Here is a 19,253-nt window from a genome sequence, read left to right on the forward strand (position 1 = left end):
ACCACAGATCTACCTGCCAGGTGACTAAAGATGTCATTTACAAAATGCTGAAAAAAGGCAGTAGCATTAGTCAACCCAAATGGCATCACAAGGTTCTCATAATGTGCCTCAGGCATATTGAAGGCTGTTTTCCACTCATCCCCCTCTTTAATCCCCCTCTTTTTTACGCCCCCTGAGATCCAGTTTAGAAAACTATTTTGCTCCCACAATCTGACTACATAGCTCCAGGATGAGAAAGAACGGATATGGATCCCGGACCGTGATCTGATTGAACTCGCGGAAATCTATGTAGGAGCGTAACCCCACCCCTGTCTTTCTTCTTTATGAAGAAAAAACCCTCAGCAGCGGGAGATGAGGATGGTCTGATATGACCCTTTGCCAAACTTTCCGAGATATAGTCCTCCATGGCCTGCCTCTCTGAACCAGAGAGATTATAAAGTCTGCTCTTAGGCAGCTTGGCCCCAGGAAGAAGAATAACGGCGCAGTCATAAGGATGATGGGGAGGGAGTTATTCACACCCCTGTTCCGAGAACACATCCTCAAAGTCAGACAGGTATTTAGGCACAGACTGGGTATCCACCCTAGCCAGCCGAGTGCCCAAACAGTGTCGTTGACAATACAAAAAAAAGAGCATGGACCGCACCTCCAAAAATCATACACTGATCTAATGCCTCTCAGCAAAAATATATATAAGTGAACATGAGGTTCTTAGTTTAACATTCTGATTAGACTGTATGAAGCCCACTGCCACATCACGGCACACCTCTTAGTGGGTCCTAACGTTTCCTGCCTTAAAGGAGCGGCACCTTATGCCAACCACCGCTGCAGCGACAATGCACCAGCAGGGCAGGTGACCCGGTGCCCCACAGCACCCATGCTGCAAGACTGAGCCCCCATGACTCCAGGCCACGCCGCCCCACAAGCACAAAGCCACAGCAACAATGGCCGACACACTGCACCAACACCACATGAAATGACAATTTTAACTCACGTTCGTCAAGCTCTCAAGTGAGAGCAAAAGAGGCTGGACCCTCTTTGCAGTCTCCTATTTTAAAATTACCTGTGCCAAATGGGAATAGTGCTGCCCCCTTTTTTTTCGGATTTGCTATTTGGCTCCCACTCCTGAGAAAAAATACTGACCAAATACTGATAGTGGGACCATGGCCTAACCAGGTGAAACGCACAGGTCAGGGGCGACCCGTGCGTCACTTAAGGTTGGTGTCACGTCTGGTATCGCAGTGCGTTCCACCCACTGGTCGCAGTGGAACGCAACCGGATGTGAGACAATCTCCAAGTATAATGCGGCCAGAACAACGCACAGGACAGGGATGGCCCGTGCGTCACTTCCGGTCGGCGTAACATACAATATTGGTGTGCGTTTCACCCATCGATCGCAGTGGAACGCAACCGGATGTGACGCACTCTCTGCAAGTATGCAGCCAGACTATGAGCTCCCAAAGTTCTGGTAAGCATGTGTTCCACTCACACATGCGATGGAACGCAAACCGGAAGTGGCGCGTCTGCCACAAAAGGGAAAAAAACAAAAATACCGGTAGTAGACTTCAGGAGTGACTCCTTGAGGTAGGGGAAAGCGAAAAAGAATGAAGAAGGTTGAAATTAAATGGAAGGGAACAGGGGCCAGACAATAATAAGGGGATCAATTAGGAAAAAGATGGGAGACATGTCAATCAGACAACAGAGTAAACAAATACATTAAGGGAGACATACAACTAGTGTAGAACCACATAAAATAAAATGAACTGACAAAAAATAAAGGAAAATAAATAAAGACAACAAAGGGAAATAGATAATAAAAAGCATACAAAAATGGAGATATGAAACAATGAGGGACAAAACAAAACAAAAGTGGACATTCCCGACAAACAACGCATAGCTTGAACAGTGTTGGTGAATGTTCTAAGGACCAAGTATACAGAACAGCACAACATGTAGCACACGTATACCTACCATTTTCTGACAAAAGGGTCCATTATTACAAATAGATCACACCCACAGGATACCTCCAAGTCAGGAAAAAGAAGAATAGAATTATTATTACAGGTGAGTATGAATAAGGAGCAAAGGGTTTCAGGACCCAAGATGGAAGATAGTGAGATCAACAGAGATTCAATTTAGATATCCCGTAAATGAAAGGTCCTCGTTAATTCCCTTTGGGGCAACCGAATCAAGCATAAATATCCATCTAGATTCCGATCTCAAGAGATAATTAATATAATCCTTTTTACGAAAATTTTGTTGTATTTTCTGGACGCCCACCACATATAAGTATCTTGGGTGATGATGAAGAAAGTGGAAAGCTACGGTCGTAATTGTCCGACCTTTCTTCAGATCTTGTTCCGCAAGATTTTTTGTTGGAGATGTGCTGTTGCACTCTCCTTCGCAATTCCTGGTAAGTTTGTCCCACATATATCTTAGGGCAAGTACATTTAAGGGCATAAATCACATTAGATGTCCTACAGTTAATAAAGTCAGGGGGGTACTGTTGGTTGTCAACCGGGTTGATAAAACATTTTCCTGGCAAAAAATGTGGGCATACAGAACAATCACCGCACGGATATGAACCCTTGAACCGTGTTCCTCCAGAGGTGCTATGAGTGGGGCGTGCATAGTGACTTCTTACAAGTTTGTCCCTAAGGTTAGGTGCACATCTGGCTGTAACAAGTGGTCTGTCAGGTATTAGGCCAGAGATGCACTTATCTGTCTTAAGGATGCGCCAATGCTAGCAAAGTAACTTATTAAGTTTACTCCATTGGTTATTGAACCTTGTGATAAACCTAATTTGAGAGTTCTCAGCTCTAATGCGAGATTCCAGAAGTGATTCACAAGGTCTTGCCAAAATCATTTGATGTGCGTTAGAGACTACATATTTGGGGTAACCATTTTCCCGAAATCTGGAGGACAAATCCATAGCTTCAAGTCTATAGTCATTATTGAGAGAGCAATTCCTCTTAATTCTCGAAAACTGTCCAACAGGTATTCCATCCTTGAGGCTCCGAGGATGAAATCTGATGTAGTGTAGAATGCTGTTTGTTGCCGTCACTTTTCTATACAGTTTGGTTGTGAGAGAGCTGCTTGCTACCTTGATCTCCAGATTCAGGATGTTGACTTTAACAGAAGATATTTGGTAAGTCAATTGACTGTTCAAGTTGTTATTATTAATTTCCTCAATGAAAGTAAGTGCCTCTATTTCTGTACTCGTCCAGATAGCAAAGATGTCATCTATAAAACAAAGTCATCTGTAGACATATTTGTTGAAAACAGGCAGCGGGTACACGTGTGCGCCCTCCCACCAACCCATGAAAAGGTTGGCAAAGGAGAGCGCACAGCGCGCACCCATAGCCGTCCCCGAGCCTTTACGATAAAAATTATAATCAAAAACAAAATAATTATACGTAAATACAAAATTGAGGAGGTCCATCATAAACATGTCGTGTAAATGGTTACCTCCACTGTAGGAATCTAAAAAATGTGATACCGCTGCTAGCCCGTCTTTGTGTGTTATATTCGAGTAAAGCTATTCGACATCGATCGTTATCAGAAGCACTTGGTTTGGAGGGTCGAGAGAATTCAAAATCTGGATCAGGTGGGATGAATCCCTGAGGTAAGAAGGTAGATTAGAGACAAATGGTTGCAAAAAGAAATCTATATAGGTACTTGCCTTTTCACTGATGCCAATACCCGACACAATCGGTCTCCCTGGGGGGCATTCCAAGTTTTTATGTAATTTGGGCAGAACATAAAAGGTCGATATTGTGGGTTTTTTAATGAACATGTACTCTTTTTCTTGTTTGGTCATTGTCCCCATATTTAATGCTCTCAGTAGTATATGCTCAAGTTTGACTGAAAAAACGAGGTTGGGTCAGAAGGGAGTCTGTGATAGTATTTGGTATTACTCAATTGTCTTTGTACCTTGGAGATATACATATCTCTGGGCCACAGGACAATATTGCCCCCTTTATCCGCTTCTTTAATTAAAAAATCTTGATTTTTTTTGAAGGCTAACCAAGGCATGCTTTTCCTTTTGGGGACAAATTTTTGATGGGTGTAAATTAGTGTTGATCGAGCACTAAAATGCTTGGGTGCTCGAAGCTCAGGCTGAGCTCACCGTGATACTCGGGTGCTAGACCCGAGCAACGAGCCCAATGTTAGTCTATGGGAGACCCAAGCATTTTTGCGGCGGCACCCACGGCAGTCTGTAGAAAGCCTAAAAAGTGCCCAAAACGATAGTGACAGTGCTCAAATGACATGAGGACAGCATGGGGATCGCCCCAGGAAGCATTTCTGATCCCCAGGTCACTGCTGTCAACAACGTGGTCAGAGGTATTAAGCCACTTTTACGGGCTCACAATAAAACATTCAAAAACGAAACTGAAACTGTTTTCCTGTGAAATATGTTAAGGAACATCCTTTCCAGGGTAAATACTTGTGTATAAGGTAAAATAAATAACCAAAAACAAAAATACTCCTCCACACCTTGGGCTATGTTCACAAGTAGCATTTTTTATGCGTTTTTGCACTTTTGCATTGCTTTCAACCGTGACAAATGCATTCACCGGGAAATGTCCTTTTTAACATTTTACAGCCTTATCTGGCCATGTGCTATGTGACACATGCATACAGTGCTGAAAAGACATGGGAACAGCATGGGGAAGACCCCTGGAAGCATCTCTGACACCCAGGTCACTGCCTAAAAGTGTGCCCATCAGAAGTGATCCTTGCCGCATCAGAAGATGCAGACTTGCAACTATCCCCGTGCAAGTCCTTGTCCCAGGGCAGTGTTCAATTGTACCTCCCCCATTCCTTGCAATGCAAGCGCAAATATGCAGCCAACCACCCACCCACCCGCAGGCTGCAATACTATACTGCTAGCTTGCACTTGAAATGGGGCCTTTTAGTTTGGAGGAGGCCGAAGCTGGCCACTACCTCATGGCTGCGTCGGCGGCGAGGTCTCCATACTCAGTCCCCAGCCGCCACTATTTGTCCCGGGAACCTTCCCCACACTTTTCTTAGCCTGGCCTGCTTTAGGGCAGCTTTGGACGAGCCCACCAGACAACCAGAGACTCCTCCGATGGGCCCTGGCTTCTCCATCAGGGGAGTTGAGAGTGCCAAGGTGAGGAGCATGATGATGATGATAGAAGTTAGCATCTGCTTTGTTTTCTTGGAATGCAAGCGTAAGTGTGCAACCTGCCACCCACCCAGCCCCAGGCTGCAATACCATACTGCTAGCTTGCACTTGAAATGGGGCCTTTTAGTTTGGAGGAGGCCGAAGCTGGCCACTACCTCATGGCTGCTTCAGCAGCGAGGTCTCCATACTCAGTCCCCAGTCGCCACTATGTGTCCCGGTAACCTTCCCCACACTTTTCTTAGCCTGGCCTGCTTTAGGGCAGCATTGGATGAGCCCACCAGACAACCAGACTCCTCCGGTGGGCCCTGGCTTCTCCATCAGGGAAGTTGAGAGTGCCAAGGTGAGGAGCATGATGATGATGATAGAAGTTAGCATCTGCTTTGTTTTCTTGGAATGCAAGCATAAGTGTGCAGCCTGCCACCCACCCACCCCCAGGCTGAAATACCATACTGCTAGCTTGCTTGCACTTGAAATGAGGCCTTTTAGGCTTGTGGAGGCAGACGCCGGCCACCATGTCATGGCTGCGTCGGCGGCCTGGTATCCATACTCAGTCCCCAGCCGCCCGGCGGCCGGGTGTCCACCCAAGGTTGCCTTCCAAGCAAAAGCTTCCAAAAATTAGGACGGAGGAACTTGCAATGCCCCTTACAAGAGCCATGCAGTACAGCATATTAAAAACACTATTCCCATTATTGGGGAGTGGGTCTCCCATAGTCTTTGCCTATGCCTTCCAAGCAAAAGCTACCAAAAATTAAGACGGAGGTGTCACGCTGTCTCGGCGTTCAGGAGGTCAGGGGCCTATGCTGACCCTACACTGAGGCCCTGCCTAATCCCTCTACCTGGAGGTACTGTTGATGGTACAGAGGTCCAGGCCGCCAGCGTAAACCTACCTCCTGAGAATCCCTGAACCTCAGTAATCTAGTCCTGAGAAGGACCCCGATCACAACAATTGGGGACAGGACCGTATATGCCAAACACAGTACAAGACGAACGAGACAGAACAAGGGGCAAACCCAAAACCACCTTGCATACAAAAACTTACACCACTACAACGGAGGGAACACCAACGGGTAAGGGGATAAAGAATAAAGCGAGGAAGGGAAAAAACCACACCGAGTACACTTCGCTCCTAACTCCACAATACCACGTATCACTCTGATAGTCTGCATGAAAAGCTTTCACCGACAACTACCCTATCAGAACGGCAGGTATTTGAAGGAGTCCCAATACTGCAGAATTAACTGCAGCTGGGCAAGGCTGGGCCTCGTCTAGCACAGAGAGAGAGAATTAACTCCCTCCCTGCTGAAAAACACCAAGCACCAAAAACTCAGCTGCGAGAAGTCAGGCTGTGTAATCGCAACGATCTTCGTGGCGACACACCCGTGACAGTACCCCCCCTTCTACGAGGGGCCTCTGGACCCTCAGGGCCAGGTTTATCTGGGTGAGTCATGTGGAAGGCCCGAATTAATCGGTCTGCGTTAATATCCGACGCAGGAACCCACATCCTCTCCTCAGGACCATACCCCTTCCAATGAACCAGGTACTGAAGGGACCGGCGATTAAAACGTGAATCGATGACCTTCGATACCTGAAACTTCAAGTTACCATTGACCACCACAGGAGGAGGAGGTAAAGGTGACGGTATCACCGGCGCCACATACCTTTTAAGCAAAGATCTGTGGAACACTTTGTGAATTTTAAAAGTAGAGGGGAGGTCAAGACGAAATGCCACCGGATTAATTATAGAGCAGATCCTATAAGGCCCGATGAACCTGGGACCCAGTTTCCAGGAGGGAACCTTAAGTTTTATATTCTTGGTAGACAACCATACCCGATCGTTCACACTTAGGTCCGGACCAGACACTCTCTTCCTATCAGCCATACGTTTGTATCGGTTCCCCATAGAACTTAGATTATACAGCAACCCTTTCCATATCGAAGCGAGTGATGGCGAAAAACGTTCCTCCTCAGGAACCCCGAAGAGCCCCCCCTACTGAAAGTACAAAACTGGGGGTGAAAACCATATGCCCCAAAAAACGGGGACTTACCAGTGGACTCACTCCGCCTATTATTAAGAGCAAACTCCGCCAGAGGTAAGAAAGAAGCCCAGTCCTCCTGGTTCTCTGACACAAAACACCGGAGATATATCTCCAAACTCTGGTTCAGACGTTCCGTCTGACCATTGGTCTGAGGATGAAAAGCCGAAGAAAACGATAAATGCATCCCCCGCCGTGTTCAAAAAGCCCTCCAGAATTTGGACACAAACTGAGACCCCCGATCAGACACCACATCAGAGGGTACACTGTGAAGCCTTACAATCTCCCCAATGAACACCTGCGCAAGAGTTTTAGCATTAGGAAGAGCAGGAAGAGCGATAAAATGTGCCATCTTGCTGAACCTGTCCACTACAACGAGTATGACCGTTTTACCCGAAGATGGCGGGAGATCCGTAATAAAGTCCATAGACAGATGAGTCCAAGGACGCTCCGGGATCTTCAAAGGTAAGAGAGCCCCAGACGGACGGGTACGTGGGGTCTTAGAGCGCGCACAAACCCCACAGGACGCAACAAAAGTTCCCACCTCCCTATGTAAATTAGGCCACCAAAACCGACGCGAAAGGAGATCCACAGTTGCTTTACTCCCTGGGTGTCCTGCCAAAGCTGAGTTATGGTGTGCCTTGATCACCTTTTGTCGCAACTGATCTGGAACAAACAGTGTCCCAGGAGGTCCAACAGGGGCGTCCCCCTGAGCCTCCAATACTTCCTCCTCAAGCTCAGAGAATACTGCCGACACCACCACCCCCTCCTGAAGGATAGGAACTGGGTCATCCGTATTCCCGGCCCCAGGGAAACTACGATATAAGGCATCCGCCTTTACATTTTTTGATCCAGGACGATATGTGACGACAAAATTAAACCTGGTAAAAAACAATGACCACCTAGCTTGTCTGGGATTCAGACGTTTTGCGGACTCCAGATATAGCAGGTTCTTGTGATCGGTGATGACGGTGACCGGATGGATAGCCCCCTCCAAAAAATGGCGCCACTCCTCAAAAGCTAACTTAATGGCCAAGAGTTTCCTATTGCCGACATCGTAATTCCTCTCAGCGGACGACAATTTTTTAGAGAAAAAAGCGCACGGACGCCATTTACCAGGAGACGAACCTTGTGATAATACTGCCCCTACCCCTACCTTGGAAGCGTCTACCTCTACAATGAATGGCTGTGACGCATCAGGTTGAATGAGTATGGGTGCCGAGGCAAAACATTTTTTCAAGGAGGAGAAAGCTTGACAAGCCTTGTCAGACCACCTAGAAAAATCCGTGCCTTTTTTTGTCATGTCTGTGAGAGGTTTAACCATGGAAGAGAAATTACGAATGAATTTCCGGTAATAATTAGCAAACCCCAGAAAACGTTGTAGTGCCTTAAGATTCTCTGGCAGATCCCACTCAAGAACTGCCCGCACTTTCCCAGGGTCCATACGAAAACCAGACGCTGACACCAGGAAGCCAAGAAACTGGAGTTCCTGAACGGCAAACACACACTTTTCCCACTTGGCGTACAGTTTATTATCCCGCAAGATCTGTAACACCTGCCTAACATGCTCCTGATGAGACACAAGATCAGGCGAGTAAATTAAGATGTCATCCAGATAAATAACAACAAACTGACCCACCAGGCAGCGAAAAATGTCATTAACAAAGTGTTGGAACACCGCCGGGGCATTAGTCAGACCAAATGGCATGACAAGGTTCTCATAATGTCCCTCCGGAGTGTTAAAAGCCGTCTTCCACTCATCCCCCTCCTTCATCCTAATCAGATTGTACGCCCACCTGAGATCCAATTTAGAGAACCATTTGGCGCCCACGATCTGATTGAAGAGATCGGGGATAAGTGGGAGCGGATACGGATCTCGGACCGTAATCCGATTAAGTTCATGGAAATCCAGGCAAGGGTGTAGGCCACCATCTTTCTTCTTCACAAAGAAGAACCCCGCGGCCACCGGGGAAGATGAAGGTCTAATATGCCCCTTAGCCAGACTCTCTTAAATATAATCCTTCATGGCCTGCCTCTCCGGACCAGACAAATTATACAACCTAGATTTAGGTAACTTGACCCCAGGAAGCAGTTTTACCGAACAGTCATACACGCGATGAGGAGGTAGTTCCTGACACCCTCTTTCCGAGAACACATCCTCAAAGTCAGCCAGAAATGGGGGTAAGACCCTAGGAGCGACCGTACCGATGACCGTATTCATACAGTTTTTTTTTACAGAATTCACTCCATTGGCTTATCTCTCTAGATTGCCAATTAATAACCAGGTTATGCTTAGTTAACCAAGGAAGGCCCAACACAATAGGAGTGGGAAGACCCTCCAACACGTAACAAGACAACAGTTCTTTATGTATCGCCCCCACCTGAAGATTTATGTTATGCACCGCTTGCGAAAAACTTCCCTGACCGAGAGGCCTGGCGTCGATCGAGAATATGGGGATGGGTTTAGCCAACACACTCAATCGCATACCTTGAACCCGAGCAAACCGAGCGTCCACCAGATTAGCCCCGGCCCCACTATCCAGAAGAACAGATAACCTCTCAGTTCTCGTACCCACCACCACCTCCGCCGGTACAAGAAACTGAGACGAACCTAGGGACGAAATACCTACTTCCAGATTGCCGTCCACCACACAACCTGGGATCAATAGTTTTCCGACGACTCTTTGCTCTGCGAAGGATGGGAAAGACACCCCCCAATAAAATGTCCCTTTCTCCCGCAGAAGAAACACCTTCCTGTCTTGTGGCGCACCGCCGGTCCCCTCCCCCGAAAGGATGTCCCTCCTAACTGCATAGGCTCCTCTGGACTGACCAGGGGAACCTCCATATAAGGGACCCTTGTAGAAGGTGGAGTCATCACAGGGGGTGGAGTTATCCCGCACCTCTCCCGAAGCCGTCTGTCAATGCGAATAGCAAGGGCCATAGCGGCTTCCAGCGACGCGGGAGAGTCATACTGTGCCAACATATCCTTTCATTTGTCAGATAAACCTTGACAAAACTGGCTCCGAAGACCCGGGTCATTCCACTGGGTGTCCGTGGCCCACCTACGGAACTCTGAACAGAATTCCTCCGCTGGACGATCTCCCTGCTGGATCCTACGTAACTTAGATTCAGCAAGGGAGATCCGATCCGGGTCATCATATACAAGACCCAGAGCAGAGAAAAACCCATCCACTGTCCGGAGAGCCGGAGAGCCCGGGGGAAGAGAGAACGCCCAAGATTGGGGGTCCCCTTGAAGGAGCGAGATGACTATTCCCACCCTTTGTTCTTCACTCCCCGATGACCGAGGCCGCAGCCGAAAGTACAACTTACATGCCTCCCGGAAAACAAAAAACTTGTCCCGCCCCCCCGTGAACCTGTCAGGGAGAGCTACTTTGGGTTCTGATCCGGCTTGCTCCAGGGGATACAAAACCTTGGACTTAACGTCCGCCAGCTCCAAGGACAAACTCTGCAACTGCCGAGCTATATTGGCTACTGGATCCATGGTGGCTGGAGAGAATCTTTTAGTGGGTCGGTGAAAATGTCACGCTGTCTCGGCGTTCAGGAGGTCAGGGGCCTATGCTGACCCTACACTGAGGCCCTGCCTAATCCCTCTACCTGGAGGTACTGTTGATGGTACAGAGGTCCAGGTCGCCAGCGTAAACCTACCTCCTGAGAATCCCTGAACCTCAGTAATCTAGTCCTGAGAAGGACCCCGATCACAACAATTGGGGACAGGACCGTATATGCCAAACACAGTACAAGACGAACGAGACAGAACAAGGGGCGAACCCAAAACCACCTTGCATACAAAAACTTACACCACTACAACGGAGGGAACACCAACGGGTAAGGGGATAAAGAATAAAGCGAGGAAGGGAAAAAACCACACCGAGTACACTTCGCTCCTAACTCCACAATACCACGTATCACTCTGATAGTCTGCATGAAAAGCTTTCACCGACAACTACCCTATCAGAACGGCAGGTATTTGAAGGAGTCCCAATACTGCAGAATTAACTGCAGCTGGGCGAGGCTGGGCCTCGTCTAGCACAGAGAGAGAGAGAATTAACTCCCTCCCTGCCGAAAAACACCAAGCACCAAAAACTCAGCTGCAAGAAGTCAGGCTGTGTAATCGCGACGATCTTCGTGGCGACACACCCGTGACAGGAGGAACTTGCAATGCCCCTTACAAGAGCCATGCAGTACAGCATATTAAAAAAATTATTCCCATTATTGGGGAGTGGGTCTCCCATAGTCTTTGCCTATGCCTTCCAAGCAAAAGCTGTCAAAAATTAGGACGGAGGAACTTGCAATGCCCCTTACAAGAGCCATGCAGTACAGCATATTACAAACATTATTCCCATTATTGGGGAGTTGGTCTCCCATAGTCTTTGCCTTCCAAGCAAAAGCTGGCAAAAATTAGGACGGAGGAACTTGCAATGCCCCTTACAAGAGCCATGCAGTGCAGCATATTAAAAACATTATTCCCATTATAGGGGAGTGGGTCTCCCATAGTATTTGCCTATGCCTTCCAAGAAAAAGCTGCCAAAAATTAGGACAGAGGAACTTGCAATGCCCCTTACAAGAGCCATGCAGTACAGCATATTAAAAACATTATTCCCATTATTGAGGAATGGGTCTCCCATAGTCTTTGCCTATGCCTTCCAAGCAAAAGCTGCCAAAAATTAGGACGGAGGAACTTGCAATGCCCCTTACAAGAGCCATGCAGTTCAGCATATTAAAAACATTATTCCCATTATTGGGGAGTGGGTCTCCCATAGTCTTTGCCTATGCCTTCCAAGCAAGAGCTGCCAAAAATTAGGACGGAGGAACTTGCAATGCTGGCAACACGGACCACGGTCACCCTGGTGGTATAGTGGTGGTGGAGGCTGAGGATAAGGAGAAGAGCAAAAAACAGCCGAAATGAGGAAGCGTATACCCATGTGTGGGTGTGAAGTGGTGCATGGGAATACACCTCCCAAAATAACACAGTGGATTTGACTTTATGTTACTCTGTTGTTATTTGGTGGTGATGAGAAGTCTGGCCCAATCCAGCCTTTGTTCATTTTGATAAGGGTCAGCTTGTCAGCATTGTCAGTTGACAGGCGAGTGCGCTGATCAGTTATAATTTCCCCAGCGGCACTAAAAACACGCTCCGATAACACGCTAGCAGCAGGGCAGGCCAGGACCTCCAAGGCGTACAGAGCGAGTTCATTCCAAGTGTTCAGCTTGGATACCCAATAATTAAAAGGCACAGAGGAATCACGGAGGACGCTGGTACGGTCGGCAAGGTACTCCTTCACCATCTTTTGAAACTTTCCACTCCTTGTGAGAGTACCCTGCACCTCAGGGCCTGTAAGCTGGGCGGGTCTGAGAAAACTGTCCCAGAATGTTGACAGTGTTCCCCTGCCTCTGCTGGATTGGAGTTGCGTCTCTCTCGCCTGTACGCCGGTTGGGCAACGAACTGTGACCTCTGCCGCTAGCGTGTTCAGATGGGAATTTTTTTAACAGTTCTGCAGCAAGGGCCTTCTGGTACTGCCCCATTTTTGTAGACCTCTCCACCTCAGGAATAAGAGAGTGAAAGTTCTCCTTGTAGCAGGGGTCTAAAAGTGTCACCAACCAGTAATGACTGTCACCCAACATTTTGACAACGCAAGGGTCACGGTTAAGGCAGCGTAACATAAAGTCAGTCATGTGTGCCAGACTGGTAATGGGCAAGACCTCCGTGTCCTCACTAAGATGACGACTGACCATGCTCTCCTCCTCCTCCTCACCCCTGTCCTCAGGCCACCCATGCTGAACCGACGATATGACAGTTGTACAGGTACTACAGTCTACAGCGCATGATACCAGCTCCTGTTCTTCCTCCTCCTCCTCTCCCTCATTGTCCCCCAATGCACGTTGGGATGAGATGAGGCTGGACTGTGTGTAATCGCCCGCTACGGCTTCTTGATCCATCTCATCATACTCTGGCTGCAATGCCTCCTCTTTAATTCTCTGCAGAGAGCGTTGCAAAAGACAGACAAGTGGGATGCTGACGCTAATGATGGCGTCATTGCCACTCACCATCTTGGTGGACTCCTCAAAGTTTGTTAGGATGGTACATATGTCAGACATCCAGGTAGATTTCCAACGTGTGGGGACATCACACACCAGTCGGTGTGCCGGAAGCTGCAAACGCTGCTGCAACACAGCAAGGGCGACGGAAGCTGTAGCCGACTTCCGAAAATGAGCTGACAGGTGGCGTACTTTGACGAGCAGATCTGGCAACTCGGGGTATGATTTAAGAAACCGCTAAACCACGAGGTTAAGCACATGAGCCAGGCATGGTACGTGTGTGATCTAGCCTCGCCTCAGAGCCGCCACTAGGTTACGGCCATTGTCACACACGACCATGCCTGGATGTAGGTTCAGTGGTGTCAGCCACAGATCTGCCTGCTCTTTCACAGCTGTCCACAACTCACAAGCAGTGTGAGGTTTATCACCTAAGCTTATGAGTTTCAGCACAGCCTGATGCCGCTTGGCTGAGGCAGTACTGCAGTGCTTCCAGCTTATAATTGATGTGGTGATATCTGAGATGGAGGCTGAACATGAGGAGGAGGATGATGCGCAGGAGCTGTACACTGTGGGGGCAACTCTGACTGACATAGGGCCTGCAATCCTCTGTGTGGGGAGGATGTGTTCCGTCCCAAGGTCCGACTGGGTCCCGGCTTCCACTATGTTTACCCAGTGTGCCGTCAGGGAGATGTACCGTCCCTGGCCACAAGCACTTGTCCACGTGTCCGTTGTCAGGTGGACTCTCCCAGTAACTGCGTTGTTGAGGGCACGGCAGATGTTTTGGGACACATGCTTGTGTAGTGCGGGGATGGCACACCGGGCAAAATAGTGTCAGCTGGGGACGGCCTGACGCGCCCCCAGGGCAGTGGGGTACTCGGTGTCCGGGCCTGTGGATGCTGAGGGGGGAATATGTCACAGTGGCTGGTCCGGTCCGTGGCCCAGGGCGGTCAACAAAAAGGGGATAGTTTATATGGGATTTGTAGTTTGATAGTGACGCCACCTGTGGTTTCTGGTAATTTGTACCAGCGCTGCTGCAGTCCTCTGAGGCTGTTGATAGGCAGCTAGGATGGAACAGCTCCCCACAGGTGGAGCGGGCCTCTGGGCAGTGTGGAGTTTGACGGTGGGTGGTGATGGTGGGGCTTGTAGTGCAGTCAGGATGGCGCAGCAGGAGTAACTGACAGAGACAGGGGATTCGCTTCAATACCTTTACTGGTGCGGATCTCAGGTATGGTCCAGGGTACTCGGTAGGAAGGGTGCACTTCAGGACTTCTCCCCAGTGAGCGGGTATAGGGCCTCCTGGTCTGTGTCTCCCTCTCTCTAAGCTCCTGGCCAGCCTAAAACTGGGCCTAGCTTCTGTGTCATGTTGCTCTCTTCACCTGTCGCTTGGTAATAGGACCTTCCGCTGGCAACCACTATCCCTGGGCGCCGGGGCCTTCGTGGTTCCTGGTCCTGTAATGGGTTTAGCTTCAGGTCAGCCAGGGACTTGTAGTCCTCCTGGTATGCCGGTGATCCCTACTGGGTATAAAGGGACCCTGTAGGCGCAGACCAGGTGTCCGGTTTGTATACTCGGGGTGAGCCTATGATGCTCCTCTGCCCCCTCAACTCCTCTCTCCTCTCCTCTTTTCCTTTGGCCACACTCGGGGCCCTCAATACAGCAGCAGACGTGCTGCGTCTTCGCTGCTCTCAGCGTCAGCACGCTCTCCAACAACTAACTGACTGCCTGACTCCACCCTCCATATATATATCCCTAACAGTCTCCCTCTGCTGGTATGAGGTGGAAGGGTGGAGGTGTTTGTATTTAGTGAGGGCCTCTTGTGGAGAAGTCCATCCATGCACCCTGGGTCCTGTGGTACCTGTGAACAGCAGGGTGCCACAGGCCACCGCCATAAGGTTGCGGAAGGATTCCGTCTCCACCAGCCTAAAAGGCAGCATTTCCAATGCAAGCAGTCGTGAAATGTGCTAATTTAGGACTGCGGCCTGTGGGGTGTTGGCTGCGAATTTGCGCTTTCGTTCAAAGGTCTGGGATATGGACAATTGAGCGCTGCGGTGGGACGTGGATGTGGACGTTGATGCTGTTTCTTGAGAAACTGCCATAACAAGTGAAGACTGAGAGGAGGGGGCATCTTTGCATGCAGTATGGACAGGGGATTGCCTTGCACGCACAACAGGGGGTTCTCTTACACGCACATCAGCGGAAGAAGCAGTGGTGACACCCGCTGACACTGGTCGTGGACCCTGGGGTTCGCCCCACAAAGTAGGGTGCTTTGCTGACATGTGCTTGATCATGCTGGTGGTGGTCAGGCTGGTAGTTTTGTCATCCCTGCTGATGCTGGCCTGGCAGGTGGTACAAATGGCCTTTTTGGGGTTATCAGCAGAGTCTTTAAAAAAATTCCAGACTCTGGAAGACCTACCGGTTGTACTGGCAACGTCCCTCGTGTTGGTGTTACGGGGAACGGTTGCCCGCCTTCTGTCTGCGGCCACCACACTGCTTCTTCCTGCCTATTGGGGTACTCTGCCTCCCTCCCCCTGTGTGCTGCTGGCCTCGCTCTGCGTGTCCTCCTGCCACGTTGGGTCAGTTACTAGATCATCCACCACCTCCTCCTCTTCCACTTCCGCACCACGGTCCTCCTCCTCACTTCGTGGCAATTGTGTCTCGTCATCGTCCACCTCTTGTGACAAATTGCCAGCGTCACCTTCCTGTGGCCGTGGCTGTTCAAATATTTGGCCATCGCTACATGGGATCTCCTCTTCCACCACTTCAAGCGGAGCAGGTGAGGGGCCCAAATATGGAAATGGACCAATGAACAGCTCTTCAGAGTGTCCAACTGTGGGATCAGTTGCTGTCTGACGACACTCGGCATGGTGGGAGGAAGGAGCATCAGGGTGAGGAGCAGTATGCGGTTGAGACTCACGGCTACTAAGACTTGACCGTGTGGAAGACAGACCAGAGGTGGAGGTGCCCAGGTGACTGGAAGTATTATCTGCTATCCAATTAATAACTTGTTCACACTGATCCGTTGGCAATAGTGGTGTTGTTGTGTGCTTCCCTAGTAATTTGGTCAAAAACTGGAAGCGAGAAGATGTGGCTGTTGGTTGTGGCACGTCCTCTGCACGCACCATCACCAGAACGTCCAGTTCCACTTCCCTTTCCACGCGCCTTGCCCATTGTAAATGAAGTAAAATAGCTTACACTCGCACTATCAATGGCAAAAGGGTAATAAAAAGGAGATTAGAACCGTGGAAGAGGAAAACCACAGTTCTATTTCTCTGGCCTACACCAGAATCTTTTAAACAGATATATTTGTGTCTGAACAGTCAGCGAGACACTCAAACTGTTTTTTTTTTATGTAAAAAAGGCAAAAAGGTGGATTACACCCAGATTTGAACTGTGGAAGAGGAAAACCACAGTTCTAGTTCTCTGGCCTAAACTAGAATCTTTTAAACAGATATATTTGTGTCTGAACAGTCAGCGAGACACTCAAAATGTTTTTTTTTTTATGGAAAAAAGTTAAAAAAGTGGATACAGAGATTTGAACCGTGGAACTGCAAAACCACAGTTCTAGTTATCTGGCCGAAACAAGACTCTTTTAAACAGATATATTTGTGTCTGAACACTCACAGACACACTCAATTTTTTTGGGGGGGGGAGAAAATACCAAAAGATTAAGAAGATGGGTATTTGTACAGTCTGACTGAGGGGAAAAAAAGAGGATTTAGATGAAAAAAAAAAGGATTTTTCCTGACCCCTGAGACCTGGGGCTAAGTCTAGCAATTTGAGAAGCAGCACACAGGACTGTAATGCAGTGTTTGTTGGTATAACCACTGCATCTCCTATACAGCCTGCCTGCCTGCCTGCCTGATATCTGGGATGGATATTAGTCCTCAGAAGGACTGTTTGTTTGATTTTGCAGGCTTTAGAGACCCTACACTACCTATTTCGCAGTATAAATCTCTCCCTAGCTCAGCAGCACTCTCCCTACACTGTCTGATCCAGAGAGACTGTGTCCAAGATGGCGGTGCCCGGTTTTAAATACTCGAGGTAACGCTGTGCGGCCAGCCAATCACTGTAATGCCCACAACCAACATGGCTGCGGCATTACAGTGACTGGCTAGCAATCCCTGCATGTTCATTGGCTCTGTAAAGAGCGCCAAACATGCAGGGCGGAGACCCGAGCTCCCGTTTGAGTAACCCAAAAATGCTCGGTGCTCGCCGAACATCCCGAGTAGTGAGATATTCGGGCGAGTACCGAGCAGTGTCGAGCATGCTCGCTCAACACTAGTGTAAATGTTAACCGGTAGTCTCTTGATTTCCTCCTTCATGACTTTGAAGAAGGTGGAGACCACAAGGACCATAGACAGAGCCGGCAGAACCCTCAAGGGCAAACGATGGGGAAATTTCCGCCTACCTGGGTGAACCTGGTTCTCACGCAGTAGATCTAACAGGTCTGAAAAGACCTGTCTATCAGTCGGGGAGGAGAAGCTGGACACTAAATCTAGTTTACTGTAAATGACCTTAAAGGTGAATTTTCTCCAAAACAGATACAGGTCCTTGAGCAGGACAAATTTTTCAACCGGGGCCATGGGAGAGAAAGTAAGCCCTTTTTGTAGTACTGACCTTTCAGAAGTGGTGAGGACATATGTAGAGAGGTTAATGATTTGTAGTTGGGAGTCAGTACCACCTAGTACTTGTTCCTCCTCCTGTTCATCCTGGTGGTTGTAGATCTCTTGTATTTGGGGCCTGTTCTTCTACCTACTTCTACCGTGTCTCGTCCTCCATCGGTATCGCTCGTTTCCGAGCTTAAAAAATCACTATTACCAAAACCATTTGTTGAGAGAGTTTCAGTGGGCCTGTCAAATAGGGGGACTCGTGAATTGCCTCTGTGTTTCCACTTGAAGATCTGACCCTTATCATAATCCCTTTTATTCCGATTGAGTTTACTTCTTTTTCTTTCCATGATATCCTTGTCAAGTTGGTCTATCACCTCAAGTTAGCTTGAAATGGTGCAATCTGTTTGACTTGGTCATATTTGGTCATTTGGGTCTACAATAACTTAATACGAGTTTTAAGTATCTGGACTAACTCCTTATCATGTTGTATCAGTAAATTGACAAGGATATTGGAATATTGTGCCAGACCCATCTCCCATAAAATTTTAAAAGTAGGGGAAGCCTCCCAGGTGGGAAATATTTGTACACGTAAGCCCCGTAGTATAATAGAGAGTCTCTGGTATTCCTCTAGGCTGGAGATGTTTCACCAAACCCGTGTTATTGATTTATGCATGTCAGTCAGATCATGTGAAAGAACATTGAAGTCACTATCCTCCGCTGGTGCTGTGGGAGGAAAAACGGTCAGGCTTTGCTTATTCCATACTGCTTCTCTGGCGTCAAAATCGAAAGCCATCGCCACTAAGAAATGGTCACAAACGTATTGTAAAACTGGCTCCTCTCCGTCGCGGTAAACCCGTGACAGGTTCCCCCCTTCTATAAGGGACCTCCGGAACCTCAAAACCGGGTTTATCAGGGTGTGCCGCATAAAAAGACTGGATCAACCTGGCTGCAGGGCCGTCAGATGCTGGTACCCACATCCTCTCCTCAGGACCGGTAAACCCGTGACAATGATGTGCCAATAATACATTCCCCCACACAGTATGATGTCCCTACAATACATTCCCCCCACAAGTAATGACTCATAAAATAAACACTATTTACTTCCCTAACCCCGTATTGGCGCGCACACAGGATGTTAGAGTTCCAGGGCAATGACGTCACCATGTCGCTCTAACAGCGCTGGAAGCTGATGTCCTGTGCATGCCCTAACAATTCTGTAGGCGGTAGACCTAAAGGGAAATGACGTCTACAGAACAGACAGTGGTAGGGCAGAGAGACCATGGCTCCTTGATCGGCTCGCTGTGCACGCTGATACAGTTAAGAGTGGCGATCGCTCCTTGTGGATCCCACTGTGTTTGTGTGACTACCCTCTCTGCTTTCTATTAGCAACACTACTGGTGTGCGGTTAA

Source organism: Phyllobates terribilis, unplaced genomic scaffold (genome assembly GCF_046119375.1).
Source record: "Phyllobates terribilis strain yellow unplaced genomic scaffold, ASM4611937v1 Scaffold_7__3_contigs__length_470593459, whole genome shotgun sequence".
NCBI classification, from domain to species: domain Eukaryota; kingdom Metazoa; phylum Chordata; class Amphibia; order Anura; family Dendrobatidae; genus Phyllobates; species Phyllobates terribilis.